Source organism: Pseudonaja textilis, chromosome 2 (genome assembly GCF_049901715.1).
Source record: "Pseudonaja textilis isolate UNSWEBS1 chromosome 2, rPseTex1.2, whole genome shotgun sequence".
Lineage (NCBI taxonomy): Eukaryota > Metazoa > Chordata > Lepidosauria > Squamata > Elapidae > Pseudonaja > Pseudonaja textilis.
In genome coordinates, this window is record NC_141991.1 from 80,649,537 (window position 1) to 80,673,914 (window position 24,378).

Below are 24,378 nucleotides of genomic sequence, written 5' to 3' on the forward strand. Positions count from 1 at the left end.
CTTGTAATAGCCAGCTTCCAATTATGAGTGCATATGAAGTTTGGTGAATGAAGTTCAGGCAGAGTTTAAGGAGGAAGTTTCTAGTAAATGTTCACTCTAACTAGGTAGTTTGTAGCTGGCTCATGTGAGAACTAACCAGGAAGTCCAAAGAAATAGAAGACTTTCAACATTAAGAAATATAAGTAAAGCTAAATTTACAGGAATGCCGATTTCTGATCTCCAATATTTTTAGCATATTTCTGTTTTTGCCAAAAGAAACCTAACATAGATCTGCAATAAATGCAACTGTGTAATGGTAGTTGAAGAAAAAGTCAAAGAGCTGGAACAAGTCATCATACTGTAACTCATAAGAGAGGGAAGATGTATCAGATCGAACAAATTAAGCCTTTAGTTGGAGTTGGTAGAGGAAAACAACTCTCCATTAGCCATCAAACAAAGGAAAGGAATAAACTTAATGGGGTTCAATATGCAGCATTTGGGGGGGGGGGAATTCCCACTGTAAGTGCTGTCCACACATACACGTGTGCAGTCCCACAAAAAGCCTTATTAGTACGCAAGCCAAGTTTTCTGAAAATAAAATTGTTTTATCACCAATGAGCCTCGCGGTACATTCTTTGAATGCTTCACAGAACCCTAGTCTGCATTTATGAGGGTTTGTCTCAGATTGCATCCGATGCCCTGTGCAAAATGCTGATTCAGAGTAAGCATCTGAAAGAGAATCTTGGTTTGAGGATGGTGCATCAGAAAGGGCGTTGGTACTTACCTGATACGCCCGTTCTCTGTGAGCTGTGAAGAGCATCCAGAAGTGGAGGTGCTTCAGTCTCTTCTGGAAAGGCTGGGCTTAAAACTCCGGGACGCTCCTCCTCCTCCACGGGACACCTCCCCAGCATCCCCCAGTTTTGCGAAGACTGAGTGCCAAAGTCCGGAACTCATCACCTAATCTAGATCCCTGACCGGAACGGAACCGCACCAGACAGAAAGAAATGGGTGGGGCTGGATGCTCTTCACAGCTCACAGAGAACGGGTGTATCTGGTAAGTACCAACGCCCTTTCTCCCATGAGCTGTTCAGAGCATCCAGAAGTGGGACATACCAAAGCTTGGCCTGTCCTTAGGGAGGGACTCCGTCTGGATCGAAATCCACTCCTAAACTCTATGGACCCTCTGCAGGATTCTTCTGCCAAATGAAGCATCCGCTGAGGCATAGACATCAATTTTATAATTTCTGACAAAGGGCGATGGTGAAGCCCAAGTTGCTGCTCTGTAAATTTCGTCTATGGAAGCCCTTGTGGCCCATGCTGCTGATGTTGCCGCACTCCTTGTTGAGTGGGCTGTAATGCCCTTAGGAACTGAGATGGACTGGCATTCGTAACTTTTTGCCAACTTTTTGCCATAACTTCTACCAATGGTCGTTGACGACACCCTGTGTTCTAAAGTGGATGGGTTGAAGGATATGAATAGAGCCTCAGATTTTCAAAATGCTGCCGTGCGGTCCAGATAGATGCTCAATGCCCTTCGAACGTCAAGTCGATGCCATTGATGGTCCAGTCTATGAGATGGTTTCGGACAAAAATTTGGAAGTATCAACTCCTGCACTCTGTGGAAGACTGAATTTACTTTAGGGGTAAATGATGGATCCAATCTGAGAACCACTCTGTCTGCATGAAACATGCACAGGTCCTTTCTCATCGACAATGCTGCCAATTCGGAAATCCTCCTTGCTGATGTGATCGCAATTAAGAAGACCACCTTATATGTCAGGAATTTGAGACTAGCGATTCTTAAAGGCTCGAACGGGCCAGATGTAAGTATGGTTAACACCTTGTTGAGCTCCCAAGTGGGATAGCGGTGAATTACAGGAGGTCGTAAGTTTGCAGCACCCTTAAGAAAGCTGCGGGCATGTGGATGGTGCGCTATGGAACCAAGGTCACCCCAGGATATCACCGAGGCTAAGGCCGCCACCTGTCTGCGTAAAGTATTTGGAGATAGGCCCTTGGTCAACCCCTCCTGTAAAAAGTCCAATAATTGTCCTATTAATGGGGCAGTTGGATCGATTTTAAACCCCGGGCACCAGCGACAGAAAGCGGACCACATAGCCTCGTATATCCGATTTGTTGAGGACCGTCTGGATGCTTGTATGGTAGCAATGGCATCCTATGAAATCTGTTGGGCCCTTAAATGGCTCCGCTCAACCTCCATATGGCTAGGCTGAGCCATTGTGGGTCCGGGTGAAGTACCGGCCCTTACGAGAGGGAAACCCTCGACGGTGGAATTTTCCAAGGTGGTTGGCTCGACAGGTCCTGTAAGTCCGCGAACCACGTTCTCCTGGGCCAGTAAGGGGCAACCAATATCAATTCCGCTCGTTCCTCCAATAACTTCTGGATCAACCTGGGTATTACAGGAAGTGGAGGAAATGCATATAGAAGTCCGGGAGGCCACTGACATTGCAGGGCGTTTACGGCCTCCGCCCCGAGTCGGGTACCTTGAAATATAGCGGGGTAATTGGGCATTGAGGGGAGAGGCAAATAGATTGATCACCAGTTGCCCAAACCTCCGCAGTGCTTCCTGGAAGACAGACGGGTATAGGTGCCACTCTGCCTGATCTATCATGGCCCTGCTGAGCCAGTCCGCTTGTGTGTTTAAGGCCCCTGCTATGTGCTCTGCCTTGAGCGAAAGCTGATTGGTCTTGGCCCACTTGAACAACCTGGCCGTCTCCAGCATCAGAAGTTTGGAATGGGTACCCCTGTCTGTTTACGTGGGCCTTGGTTGTAATATTGTCTGTCAAGACCAGAATGTGGCGTGATTGGAAAAGGGGTAGAAAACTGCGTAACGCCAGATGAACTGCTCGCAGCTCCAATAGGTTGATGCTTTGTGATTGTTCGGAAATAGTCCAAGTTCCCTGTGCAGTGTGGGATTGGAAGTGAGCTCCCCATCCTACCAGGCTGGCATTGGTTGTGATCGTTGCCCTGCAAGGTTCCTTGAAAGGACACCCCTTGTTTATCGTGTTTTCCGACCACCAGCGGAGTGATCGGAGAACATTGTGTGGTACCTTTATCCGGACGTTGGAAGTGGCTCTTCCGGATCGCTGGAAAGGTAGCAGGAACCATTGCAGATCTCTAGAATGCAATCGAGCCCGAGGCACAATGGAAATACAAGAAATCAGTTTCCCTAACAGTTGAGAGAGAACTGCCAAGGAAACCCTCTTTAAGGTTCTGATCTCTCTGGCCAAAGACTGGTGCTATTCAGCCTGTCCTGAGAGAGAAAAACCTTGCCCTCTCCAGTATCTCTATCACTGCCCCTAAATGAACTAACCTAGTTGAGGGGATCAAATGGCTTTTATCCCAATTTATAGAAAAGCCGTGACCTTGAAGGGTCTCCAGAGTAATCTTGGAATCCAAATTTGCTTGATGACTGGAAGATGACAAAATTAAAATATCATCCAGATAACATTGTAAATGAATAGATTTGATCCCGAGGGAGGCAGCCAAAGTCGCCAAGACCTTGATAAAGGTCCTAGGGGCCGAAGCCAGACCGAATGGTAGGGCGATATATTTGTAGTGCTGATCACAATAGCAAAATCTGAGATACTTGTAGTGAGCAGGTTTAATTGGTGTATGTAGATAAGCCTCTGTCAGATCTATAGAGGTCAGGACATCGTTCTCTCTGATGCTGAGCAGAATGGACTGGAGAGTAGTCATCTTGAATTTTCGATAAACCAATGATCTGTTCAAACATTTGAGGTCCAGAATTGCCCTCCAGCCCCCCAAACTCTTTGGGACCACAAACAATAAGAGAGTAACAGCCTTGACCCCATTGTTCAGATGGGACCTCTCTAACGGCCCGAATATGCAGAAGATGATTGACAGCCTCTTGCATCAACGCCCACTGAATGGGGTCCGTGGACCTAGGGGTCCTAATGAAAAAGTTCGGGGGGGGAAGGATTGAAACTCTAGTGCCAAACCAAACCTAACAGTGTCCCTGACCCACGCATCAGAGGTGGAGCTGTCCCGTTGATCAGCAAACAATTTTAGCCACCCTCCAATGGGAGCTGCTGTCAAGGACTCACTTGGGGCAACAAAATAAACAGCCTCCAGTACCTCTGGGGTTTCTTCTCTTTTGGTCTCCCCGCTGACCTCTATCGGAAGATTCCGACCTATCCTGTCTAAAACTGGGCCTGTAGCCTGATGTTCTCTGCGATCTGGGAACATATGGGCCTTGATAGTAGGGCTGAAAGGAACTCTTTCGAAACGACTAGGGCGTTCTGTTTTCAGACCTCCGAAAAAGAGGGGGAAGCACTTTTTTCTTGTTCCTATTCTCAATAAGCAGGGGCTCTAAGACATTGCCAAATAATTTATCCCCAATATTGGGGCTGATGCCAGCTTGCATTTATGCTTGGTATCCGCCTGCCAATGTCTGAGCCATAGCAGTCTCCGTGCTGATACGTGAGATGCTATGGCTCTAGACGAGAATTTGACTGCATTAAAAGTGGCATTGGCTGAGAATTCTGCTGCTGCAATAATCTTAGCAATGTCATAGTGGACTCTGACATTTGACGCCGGCAATATATCCCTCAAGTGGAAGAGCCATTGTAGGGAGGACCATGTGAAAAAAGATGCAGCTATAGCTGCCCTAATGGCCCAAGCATCAGAAACGTGAGCCCTACGGAATGCCAACTCTGCTCTCTTTTCCTCCGGTCTCAGGGCCTCCTCGGCCTCGTTGGGAAAAGTTGAAGAGGCCAGTGCCACAATAGGCTCATCCACCTCCGGTGTGTTGAGAAAATTTGTAAACTTTGGTGCTAAATTATAATATCGTTTATCGTACCCTGTTGGGGCTGGGTAGGATGCTGCTGATGCCCATTGATTCTGTACTAAACCAGCAAACATACGAGGGACAGGAATAGTTTCTGCCTGATTAGCCGGTTGTGAGAATATTGATCCTCGGTTTCGTCCTGAGACTCTGATGATAATGGATGAGGGTTTGATGTCCCTAGTTTAGCAATGTTCTTTGCTTTGAACAGTAAAGATTTAAAAAGGTGCAGACAAAAAAGGCCAGAAAAGGTAGATTGGTCTGGAATGAGGCCTTCGTCATCCGACATTCCTCGTTCTAGTGGGTCAGCCTCTGACAACCCCAAGTCCATCTGATGGATCGACCTCACCTCCATGGGAACATCCTGGTCATCTAATTCTACCTCCTCTTGAAGACCCTGGACTGGTAAGTCAGGAGTATTGGGGAATACCTGAGTTTGATGGTGTCCCAAATACGCAAAGGAACCAGCAGATAGGGATCCTGCTTCTGAAGTAGCCGAAAGGTATCTGGTCCGGATGGATTGCTGAACTCCAGCCGCAATGCCCTTTTTATGGCCATCTCCATCCATTGCCTCATTTCAATGGGGACAGTCTCAGGTAATCCCTCCTCCTGTCTTAAACCAGCAGCCGTAGGGGTGAAGGTTGCCTCTGGGATTCGCCGGGCGGTGCTCATTGGAGGAGATATGTCTATGGGAGGCTGTCCAGAGATAGTCTTTCTGGGATGGGTAGATAAGTCCAAGGGCCCCAGCAATGGACTTGTGTCCTGAGGTTGATGTGTAGAGTGGGAAGGTACTTGCCCCGGTCCCCAAGAACGGAAACCAGCGAGGAATGGCGCCTGTGTATTTAGGCGCGAACTTGAAGCCAGACGTTGAAAATGGCGGGAAGGCAGAATCTCCGATGTTGATTGCCGGAACAGTTTAACGAGCCACTGCTGCTGACTCTCTAAATGATCCTGTCAGTCAAAACGGCATGGAGGAGAGAGCCACAGCTGCGAGCGTTCCACCAAGATTGCAGAGATAAAACGATCGGGGGAATAGATAAGCTAATTGCCTGAAGCAGCCATCTCAGGCTGCCTGTGGAGTGGCAGGCTCCGCCTATCACAAAGAGCTGCTCTCAACTGATCGGGGGGTTAATCTAATAGAGCCACAAGCCTTGAAATTGGCAAATTAACTGGGGAAAAAATTTACAAGCCGAATTAACCCAAGAGCAAACCTGAAATTTGAGTACCTGAATCAGAAACCGTTCCAGTCAGGGAGTGCACAACCTCTTACCATGAAGGCTGAGCTAAAACTGGGGGACGCTGGGGAGGTGTCCCGTGGAGGAGGAAGAGCGTCCCGGAGTTTTAAGCCCAGCCTTTCCAGAAGAGACTGAAACACCTCCACTTCTGGATGCTCTGAACAGCTCATGGGAGAAAAATAGGGTTTTAACTTTCAGATGGATTTCAGGTAGACTATGCAATCAAAGCTAAGGAAAGGACTAACATCATCATATAGGTTTCTTTCCATTATTGCTAATTTATTCTGCATGCATTCCTTGCAGTTAATATTGTGATCTAAAACAATGACACTCTCTGCCAAATGTGGAATTATCTTAATCAAGTACAGTTAATCAATGACTTTTGTAGCCTGTTTTATTTCTTAAAGTCTGCTTTGGAGCAGGCTAAGAAAACCTCCGAAACAATAGAGGAAACATTGAAAGGGAAAGACGTGAAAATTACCTCCTTTTTCTGCAGGGATATCCCCGAGCTTGATATTAGTAGTGTCTTTTGTTTTGAAGAAATCTAGTTAGGATATAAACTATTAATTTACATTTTATTTATTGACTGTACAAATTTATACCCTGCCCTTCTCACTATCTAAATGACTGAGTAGATTACAATAAAAAGGCCATAAAATATTTTTAGAAACAGACAAAGTTAAAAAAATAGACAGAGCACCCAAGCTCCCAACTCCAGGATGGTGTATCACTATTGGACCCCATGCTAGTCGACAGAACCAAGCTGTAACACTCTTCTGGAAGGCCAGAACAGTGGGGTCTGGCCGCACCTTAGAAGGCAAGATGTTCCATAGGGTGGGAGCAATGAGAGAGAAGACTCTCCTCCTAGACCCCTCCAGTCAAAATTCTTTATAGATGACATGCCCTTTCTGCCTAACTGGGTAGGACAGGTGAATGTAATAGGGAAGTGACAGATGCTTAGGTATCCTGGGCCTATGCCATTAAGGGCTTTGAAGATCATAAGCAGCATTTTGAATTAGACCTGGAAGCAAATCAATACCCGATGCAGCTCATGCAGTAAAGGGTATTACATGTATGTATCCCTAGAACTGAATGGACAACTACATTTTGTGCCAGCAGCTGCTTCTGGATATTTTTCAAGGAGAGCTCCATGTGGAGAGCATTGCTGTAATTCATATCGGAGATGACAAGCGCATATGTAACTGAAAGGAGGGCTTCCCAATCCAGGAAAGGGCACAAGTAGTACAAGTTGAACCTAGGCTCTCCTAGTCATGATTGCCACCCGATCCTCAAGCAGGAGGTGTGAGTCCATCCTCAGCCCTCCACACTCAGCCACTACAACTTAGCAGTAAGTTAAAGCGGAAGCAAGTGCATTCCCTCTTTCTCAAGCTAGTTGCGGCAGGGGGCCTTCCAGAAGCCGTCAAAGAATAATTCAGCACTGGTCATGTTAACTACAAATATTGAGAGTTTGAGATATACAGAAGCCCATGGTTCCTCATTTCTGATACAACACTTCATTTAGGCCAAATGAAAAATTGTGTCTCTAAAATTCATACTGACAAAGGGAAAAAGTCAGAATCACAACTCTATGCCTGCCACATGGAAAAAAAAATAATTGAACATCTTGAACATTCTGACTGTACGTTACACAGAAGGAATTTATCACACACTATTAGCTAGAAACGAATGCCTGTTTCTTGATGGTAGTTTCTCAAACAGAGAGTTTAAGAAGCTGTGGAAACTAAACATCCTGAACTTTCATATGCTCTCCATGTGTCTGTTTATTCAAGTTCACCTGTAACTTGAGATTCAAGGACAAAGTACACACAAAAACACTCAATCTCTAGAAAACTTAACAATCCACAAATATGCAACTTTTTCCAGATTGAGGGAAAATGTTCTATATTTTAAAAATTTAGCTGTGGACTATATTCTAGAAAGTAGAGAGAGCAAAAGCAAAAAAAAAGAAGTTCTGATAGGGTAATTAAAATTACTGGCATAAATATAGTTAATGTGCCTCATCCAATGTTTTTAACACTTTTCCCTTTCTGACATATTAAAAATTATCATTTTATCACTGAAACCATCCCAAACACATTACGGAGACAACTTGCAACTCTGATCCATATGTCCCAATTCAATTTCCCGTTCCTAAAAGGAAAAGTAACTGCCAGTCTTTGTCTATTAAATGGCATTATATAAGTCTAGCATGATTTGAAGTATCTACTTCATCTTAGACATAAGGAACAAACTTGAGTTTGAACCAAATGAATCAGGCTTTACAATTAGAAGTGAAAAGCCTTCTGCTTATTTCAAATTCAGGGTGATCGGTATTTAACATGAGCCTTGACTTTAACAAATAATATAAAGCAGTCTTAAAAAGCAGTCTTAAAATATCTGGATAGATTTCCTGGGATATGCCCTTGTTATTCTCTAAGAAGCAGGTGAGTAATAGTACTGAAGCCTGAACTCTATCACTCACTCTAGAGCAGGGGTTTCCAACCTTGGCAACTTTAAGCCTGGCAGACTTCAACTCCCAGAATTCCCATACCAGCTTTGTTGGCAGGGGAATTCTGGGAGTTGAAGTCCACCAGGCTTAAAGTTGCCAAGGTTGGAGACCCCTGCTCTAGAACACACAATCAATGTTAAACTCACCTATTCAATGGTGGCAGAACACTTCATATATTACATTTAGGAGCTAGGATGAAATTACTTTGACTATGGGATATTAAAGCATGTTGGCGTGGGAATTCAAGGAACCCACACATGACACAATGGTTAACACTGTGGTGATGTGTGACACCTGGGGATTAAGGATGGCGATGCGTGAAGTGCTTATTGCAATCACAATAATTTTGCTGTAAATTGTTTTATTATTTGTCAAACAAATTCAGGCTAATTACTTCAGCTGGTTCTCTTGGTGAAACCTCTGCTTAAATGGAAGGAATACAGGAGAATATTGAAATGATACAAATTGCACCCAAATGCTTCCCTGGCCACTTCCATTGCCCTCTAAAACAGGGGTCCCCAACCACCGGGCCCCGGACCGGTACCGGTCTGTGGATTATTTTGTACCGGGCTGCAAAGAATGAAAGTAGGGCCTACTTTGCTTGGGCGCCACCATCTTGTTTTGACAACGCTTGAGAAAGTGCTTCCGGGTGAGCTTGTCGGTCGTCGGTTGGAAAGCGACATTTGGGTGTTGAAGGAATCCTTGCGCCTTAGTTTCATCGAAAGGGGGCAGTGGCCTCGAACGAAGAGCCATCCCGATGGCGGTGGAGTCTTGCGTTACTCAGGAGGAGATTAAGAAAGAGCCCGAAAAGCCCATCGACCGCGAGAAGGTACAAAGGAGGAGTTGAAGGTGGCGGGGAGAAGCGGGGAATGGCTGGCTGGCCGGTCGCTCGGCTCGCCTTGCCTTGGTCGTGCATGCTGATGCCGGTACTGGTCCGTGGATCATTTTGTACCGGGCCGCAAAGAATGAAACTGGTCCCTGGTACAAAAAAGGTTGGGGACCACTGCTCTAAAAGACAAAAGTGCAACCTAACTGCCACACTTCAGATGCTGTTCTTTAGCTGTCATGAATGGCAAACTCATTCCCTCCTCCACTCAGTGATAATGCCTGAAGAAAGTTACTATTTTAAGAGCAGCACACGCTTTTCACTTACACATGTATTCAGAAAAAAATCTTGATCCTTTACAAAGAGTAGCAATATTTTTCTCATAATCTTATTGCCTCAATGTCCAAATAACATTCCAAACCTTTAAAAAATTTGAGTAATTACAGTATGATCCAAATCTTGCTTTTGCATAACCACTACTGGTTTGTCAATACGGAAAGAAAAAGACCCAGATAGAGGGAGCACAGCTGGAAAGCAGCAGAAAAATATGTGTTCTCTTGTGTTTTCCATCAAATGGAAAAAAAACAGGGTAAGAATTCTACATAAAACTCAGAGTATAGATGTAAAATTGCCATGGATTCTGGAACAACATTTTCTTCTGTTTCTTTTTCTTCCAGAGTAAGTAAGAAAATGGGCAGGAGGAGAGACAATAAAATTTAAGCACTTAATTTATAACACCATTGGCAGATATGCTTACTTATGAATTTACTTTAAATATTTTTGCAACAGCGATTCAAGCTGCAGAACTTTTTGTTGAGCCTGTTATATGGGTTTTTTTTGCCTGTTTATAAGAAACAAGCAGGTAAAAAGAGACAGCAATAAAAATGTGTCATCACCATTGTACCAAAGCAAAGAAAGGTATTTCCTTTGTGTTCAGAAAGGAAGCATGAATAAAAAAGTGGTGAAGGAATATATAGTATATTTGGCCACATAAAGTGAATAAAGCAACATTTTTTTTTGCACTTGAAGCACTGTAACTTCCAGCCATTTCTACTTGTAAAATCAATCATTATTTTACAGATTTCTGGAAATTAATTTGTGGTTCTTTTACTCTTCACATGCTAACCTTCATGATTTAATGAATTTTACACCTCTATTTTGCAATTGCTCTAATGACTTTCTTGCTTAGGTGTCAACAGAAGATTAACAGAGCTTACTCTGTCACTCTAAAGTGACAGAGCTTACATTAAATCAAACTATTCTAAATATATGATCAATACTATCCAAGTTATAGCTATCAAAACCTAAGTTCTCAATACATTTATTTTGAGTACATTTGTTACTCAAATACATTTGTTACTCAAGCCCATTAAATCCAAGGATTATTTTCTCCTCATTCAGCAAGCTTTTGGAACACATATTGAGATTTATCTATAGCTTTAACATTTTTATTTAAGTGACATTTCTAATTCTGATATTTCTATTTAAAACCTAATCTAAAACACGTTTCCCACTGCATTTAAATATACAACTATGCATAACCAGTAAAATTATCCCTATTAAATGATTAAATGCCAGATGACATATAATACTGTTTTCAGGAGTATAGTCAATATTGATCCTGTGAATAAGTATCTGCTATTTAAACAATAATTTCAGGTTACTTGAGTTTAGAGGCCTTGCTCTAAGCTTCCATACTTTTTTTAAATGGAAGCAGCAAGTAGAAACAACTTCATTCAGAAACCACACTGTGGCTCATGAATTCTTTATTTTGTTCTTCCATTTATACTCGCCTTTTGCTTCTACAAAGTCCCAAACCATAAAATAAAAAATGTGGATGCTATGAGTTTGTGTAGCTCCAGTGGAAAATAATCTGACTGCTTAAAAGGAAGCTCTGCTGAATTCAGTTAAGATTTATTCCTATATAAAATTACACATAGAATTGCAAACTAAAAGACATTTCAATGGAATGTGCAGTTTAAAAGATATTGTAACTCCTTATGAGTAATTAAACTGAGAGGTGATAACACAAAGGATAATTGATATTGCACGAGAATGCTGTAAACTGAAGAAAAGCAAAACAACAATAAATGTATTCCGAAAATCTAAAACATTGCAAAATTAATCTTTGGGAGCCTCAAAGAGCAAATTGATTCTTTTTAACTTCAGGGCCGCATTTGAATGTATTGCTCAGCATTGAATATTATATCAACTGCACAAAAAAGTTAACAAATTTGCTAAAACTGAAACTGCAGTTTCTAATAAAGATGCAATCATAAAGTTATAGAGTAACGGATCAGAATAAATTCAGGTTCAAACAAATGCAGAATATTATACTTTGCAGATTTATCCATTGAGGGGAATAGTGTTGAACAGTGCTAACTATATGTAATCCTAAAAGGGGTGTCAAACTCACGTCGACACAGTAGTGTCACATGACATATCCAGACTTTACCCCTCTTCGCTAAACCGGGTGTGGGCATGGCCAGCAGCGGGCCAGTTGTTTGACAGCCTGGTACAGAACATTTTGACACCACTTCCAATCCCTAAAAACAATCTACAGCTGACTCACAATAATTTCTACTACAGCTTCAGCATACCAGTAGAATAATATTAAGGATGTCATTAAAGGATGTTCAATCCTCCACCTACAATCTTAGCTACAGCAGTCAAGCTATTGTTCAGGATTAATAGATAGAATAGATGATGCAAGAGCCTGTAGCTTGTTAAAGAGACCTCTTGGTGCAATTTTAGATGCACAACTGACAAGCAAAAAAATAAAAAATACATAATCCAAAAGCAACAATGTGAGACCATACATATTTTCAGCTCTTTCTTTCTGTCTCTCTTTTTTTCTTTATCCATCCTCTATCCATCTATCCAGCATCAGAAGGCACAGGTCTTTCCCAAAATCTTTAGAATTCACAAGCTCTTTAGCAGCATACCCACAATTCTTTCTAAAACCAAATATCTGTGCTAATCTCTTAAAGCCAAGAGCCTTACTAAATGTTTCTCTTTCCCCAAAGATAATTGTCATCCAGCTGGCGTCTTGTTCCAGAATTGAACATTGCATCTCTAAAACACTACACTCATCCCTTCCACACGCCTGCATCACCACCTCCCATGCCAACAGTTTAATGCACATCTGCAAACAATTAAACAACTAAATGTTAAACATACATTTAATCCTTGTGCTTTTTAAAATAAAAATATTAGAGTATGTGGTGCATCAAATGCTTTTTTGAATACAGTGAAACCATATACCAATAATTGTATGAGTTTATCTTAATAAAGTTAGTAACCTTGTGACTTCTTGGCTGTGCAGCTTTAAAAATACTAACACTGGATTAGTTCTGAAAGACATTTTAAACCACAATGAGCTTTTGTTCTGATGACTTTAAATTTGGTTATTCTATCATTCTCCTTTCCCAAGAGAAAAGCTCCAAGACAAATATATGAAAGATCTGGTTAATTCAAACTGCAAGCATGAAAAGGAAGCTAGTCATGTTCTCCATCTAGAGCCAGCCAAAATTTTGGAGAAGTAGATATGTAATTGCACTTGTTAGTCATAGTTCAGTGTTAATATGCAATATTCTATCAAATATGTCTATGAATAACTTTGGAATATTAAAAGATTTTCAAGAAAATCATATTGAAAATCGTTCTGTAAAATCCCAGCTGTAAAAACTTTGGAAAGAAGTCTTAGCTGAAATAAGTCTGCTTTGAATCTTTTCCTGAACATGGAACCCTCTAGTAGTAGTAAACAAACTATTAGAGGAGACTGACAGAATGACTCAAAAAAAGAATAATTTCCATTTGAATTACTGTGCATTAATATCAAATACAAAAATGGTATTATCATACAAAGAAGAATGCCATAATTACTTAGGATATTAGTCTTGACAATAATCAAAATTGCCTTCAGCTTCCAACATTATACTAAGGATAAACCATGGTTTCAAATCCTAGTGACTAAGCTCATATTAAGCCAAAACCTTTTGAAAAATATGTCAGCTGCTCTTTGACTGATCATGCAAGTCTAAAATATGGCATACTTCACGGCTCTTATTTATCTGCAGCTTCCACTCTTACAACTTTCTGATACTTTAAATCTAAATTTAACCCCAAACCACAAGGTGGCAGAGATATTTATTCTGTATGTTTATAATACCAATTAGGCCAGGATTATGCATTCTGCATCTGAACTTCAAAAATATATGGTTAACAGGGAATATAACAGGAAAGGCATGAAAAACTCCAGTTGGTTTTCAGAATAAACAAACAAAATAAAGAGGCAGAAATATACTTTGCATATTTGCTTACTCATTAGAATCTTAGAATAGAATAGAGCTGGAAGGGATCTTAGAGGTCTTCTAGTCACTCAAGCAGGTGACCGTATACCATTTCAGACAGGTGGCTGTCCAGTCTCTTCTTAAAAACCTCTGGTAATGAAGCACCCACAATTTTTGAAGGCCAGCTGTTCCTTTGATTAATTGTTCTCACTGTTAGGAAGTTTCTCCTTAATTCCAGGTTGCTTCTCTTCTTGATTAATTTCCAATTAGTTTAGTTAAAGCAGAACCTCTATGTCAGAGTTTGAATCTGTCTGTAATGTAAACTTAACATTTTAGTTCTACAAATTATTGTCAACCTATCAAATCATATTTTTCTAAACAAATTTCGTTTTTAAAAAAGTTCTAGTCTTGTCTTAGACATAAAGCCAGCTGGGTAATATTGGTCAGTCAATCTCTCTCAGCCCTGGGAAGGAGGCAATAACAAATTTTGAAAAATTTTGCCAAGAAAATTGCAGGAACTAATCCATGCAGTCCCCAGGAATCAACATTGAATTAAAGGCGTATGCATGTACACACAAACTCTTTGAATTCCACCCACTGACGGAAGTTCCATAAACAAATAACGTTTACAAAAATAGTTTTTCTTAATAAATAATGTTTGCTTGCTTTGGAGCTGACACTGTTGATTTTTAATCCTGACTTCATATGTTTTTGGAATGTGTAAATTCTGGGGGAAAGGCAAAAGATAAATCTGTCAGTGAAATATGCCATCTGGTTGATATTCTAAATCACGGACCTCAAAAAGATGGTCATAAAAGAGATACAGAATGTGGTATCTTGTAAGCACAGTGAAACTGTCTCTCTCCCAAATATTATTAGGGCCATTATCCTGTATGCAGCCTATCTCTTCACACCCAACATTTAGGTCCTAGAAATTTATTGACCAGTTTAATCTCAGCTCAGTACTAATACCAGATTGTAAATTGTTTGTATGCAGTTTTGTAATGTAACGAAGTCCTAAAATGGATCTCAAATCTCCATGTTCATACACCAAAACTCTGCTGCACAGAGCAACGGTTATTTATCCATGGTTCGCTGAATAAATCATAGCTGGCTGCACACACATTAAGCCAGAATCATATCCTACTTGGGAAATCCTAATGCAACCAGACACCCTCTCTGAAGCACTTCAGAACTGGAAAGTGGAAAGCGGAAAAAGACACACACCTCACTGTGATTGTCAGGATTTCTGGCTTTCCATTCCACCTCTAACTTCACTTTTGACATTACCCTACAAGAACTCCAGAGACATAATGTATATACTTAGAATAACCTTCACCTCCACTCATATTAAACATAATGAATAAATTAAAGCCACGGAAGGAAAGAGCCTTTGTACTGCTACCGCACCAGGGTTTCGCGCTAGCGTCCTAGAAGGGAGGTAAGGGAGTGGGGGCGGGGATGTTGCACACACATGCACAGGGGATGCAGGGCGCATTGCATTGTGGGTGCTGGCACGCACACACTTTCGGCACACCACGACAAAAAGGTTTGCCATCACTGTCTTAGTTCATTGTTGTCAATTATCAGCATATAGATGATTGCTACAGATGGTCTCACCTAGCGGTTTCATGTAGATGTTAAAACAAGAGTGGAGAAAGCATCAACTCTTGAGGGACCTTGCAAAGCCCCAACCAAGGAATTGACACAGGAAAACCACCACTAAAGAGGAAATCATTGCCCTGAAAGTCCCAAAGGTTTTTTTTTTTTTTTTCAAGAAGTGAAGGGACTTTCTGGGGTTTTTTTTGGGGGGGGGGATACTTTCACTCCTCATCCAAGAAGCCTCTTCAGCTCAGAGCTCAGAGCTGAAGAAGCTTCTTGGCTGAGAAGTGAAACGCCTTCAAAGAAAAACCAGAAAGTCCAGTTGCCTCCTGCCCTGAATTCCCCTCTTTTTCCCAAGGCGCAGCTGATAAACCTGCCCCCTTTACTGTTTGCTTAGATCAGGAATTGCTTGCTGCAAGGGCAAGATCATTTGGCTGGCTGGCTGGCTGGCTGGCTGGCTTCACAAATTGGGAGATTAAATAGAACCCACTTCTTTTCCCTCTCTTTTCTAGATTACCATTTGATGCTTGGGCTCCAATTTCAAGGCCCTCCTGAAACTTGGTTCTCCCCCCACCCACCCCCAAATCACCTTCTGTGATGCCTCAAATAGAAAATCTCAGCCTACGTGCTGTCTATCACGACTATCCTCGGGGCCAGAAAGCCTTCTGAAGCGCAGCCTAGCAATTCCCTCTTATGGTTGTTTTTCCCACTCAGGAAAGCGGAGAGGAAGCGGCGCGACCACTTTCCCTTGAGCCAAGGCCATTGAGGGCGGCAGGACTTACCCTGTCCCCCCGCGGTCAAAAGGCTAAGCTTTCCCAAACTTTGGGCCTCGCCCCACAAGTCCACCAACATTCCCCGGCCGGGTTTTTGTTTTTTGTTTTTTTCCCCCCAGAAATAGCTTTCTTATACCCGACGCCGCCTTTTCCTTCCTCCCTCCCCGACATCAACCCGTGGGCGCGTTTCCAAGCGTTACCTGCAAAAACCACCGTGCTCGCCGTCCGCTCTCCGGCCTTTTACCTGAAAATTAAGTTAAGCAGGAGTTTTATTATTATTATTATTATGGCGCGGAAACATTGCAAGGTTGCAGACGGCTCGGCGGATGAGGTCATTCCCCCACACCAGCCCCGCCGTTTCTCCGCTGCGCCTAACCAGGCTATAGGAAAGCGTCGCCGGCGAGCGATTCTTATACACGGCCATGCAGGGGATGGTGGCCTTGGGAGCGATCTTCCAGACACGCTCGCCCGGGCGCAAGTGCCGCTGCTTCGCTAGGGGCGAGAAAGAGAGGGAGACGCGGGGGGTGGATGTCTTACCGCTCGGCGGGCACGTATAGGATCGCGCGCCAGGGCAAGGGAGGGGGTGGTGGTGAGGAAGAGGGCGCATGTCACGGTTCAGCGGGAGCCGGGTCATTAGGAGCCGGGAGAGCTTGTGGGCAAGCAGCGAAGCAGGCGGGCAGGAGGGCTGGGGGAAGCGTGGGAGCAGCAACAGCTCCGGGGATGGCGGAGGCTAAGGCGCAACCAAACGCTGAGTCTGGAGACACGACGGTCGCAACGTACAAGGAATCCACAGGTTGAACCCTGAGCCTGTCCCTCGACCGGGGGAGGGAAGAAGCGGCGTCCGCGCCTCAGAACAAGCAACGCGACTCCGCGCTTTCTAGAACAGACCCTGGCACTCCTGGTCCCGCCCTCCCTTTGCTGATGTACTTGGCGTTCTGCGCTCCTATTGAGCGGTTGCCACGTCGGAAACCCCGCCTCCCCCCCCCCGCGCCTAACAACCCGCGCTCCTGGCACAAAACCTTGGAAAGGCTCAGGCGATACCGTAATGCTTCCAAGAGCTGCACCATCAACTTTAGAAACAGTTGAGCCGCCTGGGAACACGGTCCCACCATCTCGCCTCGTTTTGCTGTTACCTATTGATGGACACGTTTACCTTACAACGTGAAGGTTCATGCCTAAGAACTCTATGGACAACAGACTTTTCCTCAGAAGAAATGGCGAGAAACAACCAGTGGAAATCTGCGGAATACGGCTATGTGTCTGGGTTCAAGTATGGTCCTAATTTAAGCAAGACTTATTGAATGAGCTGTTGTCCACATCAGTCTAAAGTGATGTTTGTTCCTCGACCTTGGCAACTTGAAGCCATGTGAACTTCCACTCCCAAATTTCCCCAGCCATCATGCTGGAAGGGGCAATCCACACACCTTCTAGCTGCCAAGACTGAGTCTAAACCAAGACTGGCTTCATCAGTCATACTAACCAAGCCATAATGTGGTGCAGTTCTCTTGTAATGTATGTAGTAAGCCACTCTTGCTAGTTTCCTTCCTCGTGGTGCACCCTGGATAGCACAGGCGCAGTAGTGTGAACCAAATGACCAGCAAAAATTGGCAGCCAGACTACATTGAAGAATTGACTGTTAACGACAATTGGCAGCCAGACATATTTGTAGAACTCCTGGCTCTCTAAATACATGGCAATGGATTGGTCAACTCTGAACAGGATCCGTACCCAATATGATGTCTACCAGGAGTCATTGTTTAAGTGGAGTCTTGTCTCTACCCCTCAGTGTCACTGTATCCATCACATTGTGTCCGAACATCCATCAAGTAAATAAATTTGTTTTTGTTTTTTTAATAATTAAAAAACCATATTAACATGGTTTTCAACAGAAAAATAACTTTTAAGTTGAATGTAAGAAGAATAAAGAAAAACAGTAAGGGAGAATAAAAAGAATTTGAAAAGAAAAACAAAGGAACAAAAAGAAAAGCTTACAAAAAAAGTGCCCTGGATCTTCTTGGCAGTGGTTTTAAATATATTTTTAAATTCTAAGGTTACATCATAATTTCCCTTTTCCCATAATCTACCATTTCTAATCATCAAGTCCAAAAATCAGAAGTTCATTTTTTTTCTTTTTTTCAGCCAAAAGTTCATAACGGTTTTCCAGTCATTAATAAATGTAGAAGTTGAGCTTTTTCGAAGCAAAAAAAGGTACTAATTTTGAACTGAAAGGTAAAATGTGCTCTTAAATGAAACCCTGTTCTGATGGCTTCAAAGCAATTCTTCCATTTTAATTTATACAGGCTACAGTATTAGTAATGGGTATTGTAAAACCTTAAACATAAACTTATCTTCTGAATGTATGTACATCACATTTCCTGTGCAAAATATTTTCAGAGAAAGGAAAGGAAAAAGAATCCCAAATATTAAACTGTAGAATTGTAGTTTATATCTCAGATCAGAAATATACATGAGGAAAAGATACATTATTCTTGATACATTGGGTAGATATCAAGAAATTATTATTGCTTTGGAAAATATCATGGGATTTTTATTCTTTCTGTCTTACCAGAATAAAAAATAAGACACATACAAGTGGTTTATTGCATCAGCCCAGAGACCCACTCTATGCCTGAAGCAATTATTTATATTTGTTTTTCTGATAGCTTAATGGGTATTAACTTTTGTCCTTTCAGTCTAAGTTGGAGCTTCACAATTGTTTGTTGTTATAATTAACGTTTCTACCCTGAGAAACTTTGGGTCTCTAACTCTAGGGTGGAAGTCAGACAAAAAACAAAACATGTATATTATCTCATGACACAAAATCCACAATTGGAGACTTGGTCAGGTGCAGGATGCAAGCATATAAAGCAGAGTACATATCACAGCATCACATGTGGGCTGGATGACTGCGGTGTGTACTGTGGGCCATCCCAAAGTTGCCTCAGCTGGGAACACTTTGGGCAGTACTGGAAAAGAAATCTGAGAAGATTCTCCTGAGTGGCTTGAAGCAATTTGCTGTCACCCAAATTACTTTTTTATGGTGAATTGGAGGTTTGCTTTGCTTTAGCAAAATGAATCCTGTTGCTTCCATGACCCTGATTGTAGCACTAAAATCCACCCACTTTGCACATGCTTAGTGAGCTGAACACGAGGAACTGGAGACCACATAACAAGAAGAACTGGAGACCACAAAACAAGAGGAGTTAATGCTATGGTCTTTCCAGTCATAGTGAAAGTTGGATATTGAGAAAGAGTGATAGAAAGGAGAGAAAAGAATGAATTATAGATCAGATAGCTACTATCTGAGTACCATGGACTATCAGAAGACCCAAATGAGCAAATAAAGAATGACTCCCTTCCTTCCTTCCTCCCTTCCTTCCTTCTTTCTTTCTTCCCTCCCTTCTTCCCTCCTCCTCCCTCCCTCCCTTAGTTGCCCAACTCATACATAGTGACTCTGGGCAGCATGCAACATTAAAAATCCAGAGTTAAAAATCATGGACTTGCAGAAAAGCAACAAGGTGGAGGCCAATCTTATTTCTGTGTGAATGATGTTTCAAAGGGAGGGAGTCACCACAGAAAAGACTCTTTTCCTAGGTCCAACCAGATGTACTTGATAGTGGGGACCTATACTATGTCCTGCCTTCCTCTCCTGGTGAGCCAGATAGATGTAGTTAAGAAGAGGGGGTTTTTCAAATCACCTGGCCCCAGGCCAGAAAGGGTTTAAAAGGTGATAACTAGCTCTTTGAATAGCACCCTGAAACAAACTGGTAACCAGCACAGCTCCTGCAAAAGAGGTGATGCATGTACATGTTTGGACTTGCATAAAATCATGTGGGCCAATGCATTTTGAGCAGAGAAGATGCCAATGGAAGCTTCAGGATGCTCTTCAAAGGCTGCTCTGTGAAGAGCACATTACAATAATTCACATGGGAGACAGCAGGGAATAGGGTGACTATGGGAAGGTCTGTTGGTCCAGGAATGGGCATAACTGGCGTATAACAGGCAGTTGTGCAAAGGCTCTCCTGACCATGCATGACCAGCACTGGCTCCTTGAGCAAGAGTTGTGAGTCCAGGAGAACCCCCAGATTATGCACTGGGTTTGTCTGGGGGTTCTCCTGGACTCGCAACTCTTGAACCCCATCTACCATCAAAGATGGTAATTTCCAAGAATCAAGGCGTTCCAGATCCAAGCCACTTCATTTTGCCAGTGTTTAGTTTTCACCAATTGCTCCCCATCCAGACCTCAACAGCCTCCAGGCAGCAGGAAAAGACTTCCTTCCTTCCTTCCTTCCTTCCTTCCATCCATCCATCCATCCATCCATCCATTAAGTATTGCTTAATTCACTATGAGCAGACATCTACAACTAGGAAGCCATTTTCCTAGTTCTGTGATGGCAAACCTATGGCAAGCGTGCCACAGTGGCACACAAAGCCATTTGTGCGGGCACGCAAGCCCCAGCCAAACTTACCTGCACTGTGCATGCATGCACCTCCCAGCTGATCTTCAGCCCGTTTGAGGCCGTTTTCGCCCTCCAAGAGGCTTGAGGGAAGCCTCTACAGCCTCAGGAGGCCAAAAAAACAGGTCTTCCAGAAATACCCGTTTTCAGCCTCCTGAGGGCCTCTGGAGCCTGGGAGGAGGCCGTTTTTGCCCTCCTGAAGGCTTGAGGGAAGCCTTTGCAGCCTTGGGCGGCCGAAAAATGGGCCTTACAGAAATATCGGAAGTGCTGAAACAGGCCCGTTTTCAGTCTCCCAAGGCTGCAGAGGATTCCCTTGAGCCTCTGGAAGGGCAAAAACAGCCACCTCCGGGCTCCAGAGGCCCTCCGGAGGCTGAAAATGGGCACTTGCGCATTTCCAGAAGGCCCGCTTTTTGGCCTCCTGAGGCTGCAGAGGCTTCCCTTGAGCCTCCAGGAAACAACCTCGAATGGGCTGAAAATCGGCTGGGAGGCATCCACATGCACAGTGCAGGTAAGGGAGTGGGGGCGGGGATGTTGCACACACATGCGCAGGGGATGCAGGACGCATTGCATTGTGGGTGCTGGCGCATACACACTTTTGGCACACCACAACAAAAAGGTTTGCCATCACTGTCCTAGTTCATTGTTGCCAATTATCAGCATATTGATGAAATCTCACCCCATTGCTACAGATGGTCTCACCTAGCAGTTTCATGTAGATGTTAAAACAAGAGTGGAGAAAGCACCAACTCTTCAGGGACCTTGCAAAGCCCCAACCAAGGGTCAAGTCTCTTGTTCCCAATCAACACCAACTGGAAATGGCCTTGAAGAAAGAAAAAAAACTCAGGACAATATAGTGCCCCGCCCCTTCCAGTCCCCCAACTTATTCCAGAAGGATATCATGGTCACTAGTATTGAAAACCATCGAGGACTCAAGTAGAGCAAGGATGAATGTACTACTCTCATCCTGCACCCACCAAAGACCATTAAAAAATGCAACCAATGCTGTTTAAATCTCCTATCCAGGCCTAAATCCCAGATAATTCATTTCTCCCAGGATTGCCTGGAGCTGCAGTACAACCACCTTCTCAACCCCCTTCTCCAGGAAGGGAAGTTTTGAGATAAGGCAAAAACTGTTGGTTTCTTTAAAAGGCGACGAACTACAGCATCCTTAAAGGGCTGAGGCACCATCCTCTTCTCCAGAGATGTATGACCACCACCCGTATCTACCTACACATCACCTCCCAAGAAGTTTTATCAGCCAGGAAGGACAAAAGTTTAAAACACAGGTAGCTAAGCTCACATTCTCTAGGATCCTGTTCATTTCTTCAGAGAAACAAGGACTATTCATACTCAGATAAGTGGGCAAGCACCTGCCCTGGGCATCTCTACTGGACCAATGTCCACACCAACATCCAGCTGGGAACAAATCTCAGTACTTTATTTGGCAAAAATCCAGCAAATCCTCCATGTCCTCCCTCCCTGGAAGATATCAGATCAACTTGAAGAGGGCCATTGGGGGCAATTATCTGCAGAGGCAATTTGTGCTGTGAAGTATTTCTGTTTCATCACACAAATTGTCATGAGGTAGGCTTTAATAGTAGCTCTTACCCATGTTTGGTAGAGTTCATTTTTCATCTTCTACTAGCAATGCTTTAGATGTCACTTGATCTGCTTCCTCCCTCTCGATGCCTTTGATATCAGAAGGCCTAACGAGATCCATGAGTCAAGAGAGGCCTTGTGATATCAGAGGCACAGAGAAAACCCCCAAATCAAAGTTTCATTTTTTCCACCTCAAGCACAAAATCCAGAAGTGGTTTCCAAATAAAAATGAAAGTATTTATATATTTTTTTTCTTTGATCAAAGCAGTCAATTTAGCCATCTCTGCTAACTCCATCAGTTTTTGGAACCATTCATCCATTGTGGGAATCGAGGTGACCTCCCATTTCTATGTATAGAGTAGTCTTGCTGCTGTCAACATATATAACATCAGAGTTCTGAATTTTTTTCCCAAGTCTTGTTTCATTAAACCCAAAAGAAAAGTCTCTGGTTTTTCTTTCTATATTCACTTTAAGAATATTTTGTATTAAGATATGAATCCTACTCTAATATTTCTTTGCTTTATCACACGTCCACCATAGATGATAAATAAGTCCCTTCTTTACATTTACATTTCCAACATTCATTTGAGCTACCTTTATATATTCTTGACAATTTCTCTGGAGTTAAATACCAATGATACATCATCTTATAGAAATTTTCTTTTAAATTATAGTTTAATGTAAACTTTAAAGCAGGGTTGTCCAACCTTGGCAACTTTAAGACTTGTGGACTTCAACTCCCAGAATTCCTCAGCCAGCAAAGCTGAGGAATTCTGGGAGTTGAAGTCCACAAGTCTTAAAGTTGCCAAGGTTGGACAACCCTGCTTTAAACCTTTATTCCACACATTCTCCCACTGTTTAAGCATTACATATATCCAAAATCCCTTGCCCACTGAATCATATAATGCTTTACTTGTTCATTTTCCAGATTTAAATTCAACCACTACCACACTGTAGAATATCCAGTTCATTTTTAACAAAATTAAACCCATGATTCTTTTTATCAATCTTTCTTTCAGTTGTAAACATGTACACCAATGAAAAACATGATCTTCTGATTCTATTCCTCCTTAGATCTGAGAGTAGGGTCCCCTAAGTTAAAATATATTATTTTATCATAAGTCCACCAGTTTGGCCTCATCACCATTTCTTTTCTAAAAAAAGCTTCCCCCGGGAAAACCCAAAGAGGCACCTTCATGGAAAACCATGTTTTATATTTATTCCAAATCTCAAAATAGCACATCTGACAAAAATGATAGTTGAGGTTAACATTTACTTTAACTTTATCATACCATAGGTAACTCTGCCAACCAAATCTTAATTCATGGCTTCTTATTCTGAAGGTTTATCCCTTAACATTCCTAAAAGGGTTTTGTCAGCTTGGATCCCAGCCATGCCCAATTTTGGAGTGTGAGCCTAGGTATGCTATGCAAAACCCAGTCCTCTAGCCAGTGGAATGTTCTCCTCCCTGAGATGTAATGCAACAGTCTTGCTGTATTTGCAGAATTGTGTATTCCAGGAAATACAGGGTTCTTTTGGCAGAGTTTTGGAAGTGATTTGTCATCACCTTCTTTGCAGAGCTTGTTTCAATATCCAAGGCTAGCCTAAGGACCTGATAATCTTCCTTACCTTACAAAACCAGTCATAATCAGACAAGTGGTGCCACTTTCCTGGAATCAAATTAAATTTCCAATTCTAATATATCAGTCACTAAGCACAAACACAGATTTTTCAGAAGGAGGAATACACCTTAAAATTTGCCTGCAGGACTATATTTAGCATGCTCTGATTTCTGGCTTTTCTTCCTGATTATTTCCACAGATGCATGTTCATTCATGAGAAATATAAAAGAAAAGCTCAAATTCCGACTCAAATTACAAAACAGAGTTTATTCAAGCTATACAACAGCCTGCTTCGTTACTGAAAGGGTACTCGAATTGTGGAATTGTTCCTATTCCTTCCAATATACTTTCAGGCAACAATTTAATGACACAAATGAAAATAAAAGTGCATTTCTATATATCGGTAACTATTCCATCTATCAGATACACGGATTCATTGAAAGGCAGAAGGATTATATCTTCTTTTAAAGATTTTAAGACAAACTTAAACATTGTCTATAACTGCTATTTTGTATTCATCCTTGATCTGTGATGTTATTCTTTATATATAAAATATTTAATCTTGTACATTATATATATAATGTGAGTACATTATATATACAATGTGAGTACATTATATATATAATGTGAGTACATTATATATATAATGTGAGTACATT

The 24,378-nt window shown here is 42.4% G+C and overlaps 1 protein-coding gene across 7 annotated transcripts in view; it reads right to left on the reverse strand.

Annotated features, from left to right (window-relative positions):
* The window catches only part of P4HA2 (prolyl 4-hydroxylase subunit alpha 2), a 53,710-nt gene extending 36,749 nt beyond the window's left edge, over nt 1-16,961 (reverse strand). For 2 of the 7 annotated variants that reach the window (XM_026696455.2, XM_026696458.2), the window contains exons 1-2: nt 16,822-16,961; nt 16,242-16,285 (exon numbers count right to left, since the gene is read on the reverse strand). The gene's annotated coding sequence lies outside the window, so the exon portion shown is untranslated. Of the gene's footprint in view, nt 1-13,697; nt 13,978-16,241; nt 16,286-16,578 lie in introns of all 7 variants that reach the window. The other 5 variants (XM_087924426.1, XM_087924423.1, XM_087924427.1 and 2 more) reach the window with 5 other exon arrangements.
* Nucleotides 16,962-24,378: the final 7,417 nt, after the last annotated feature.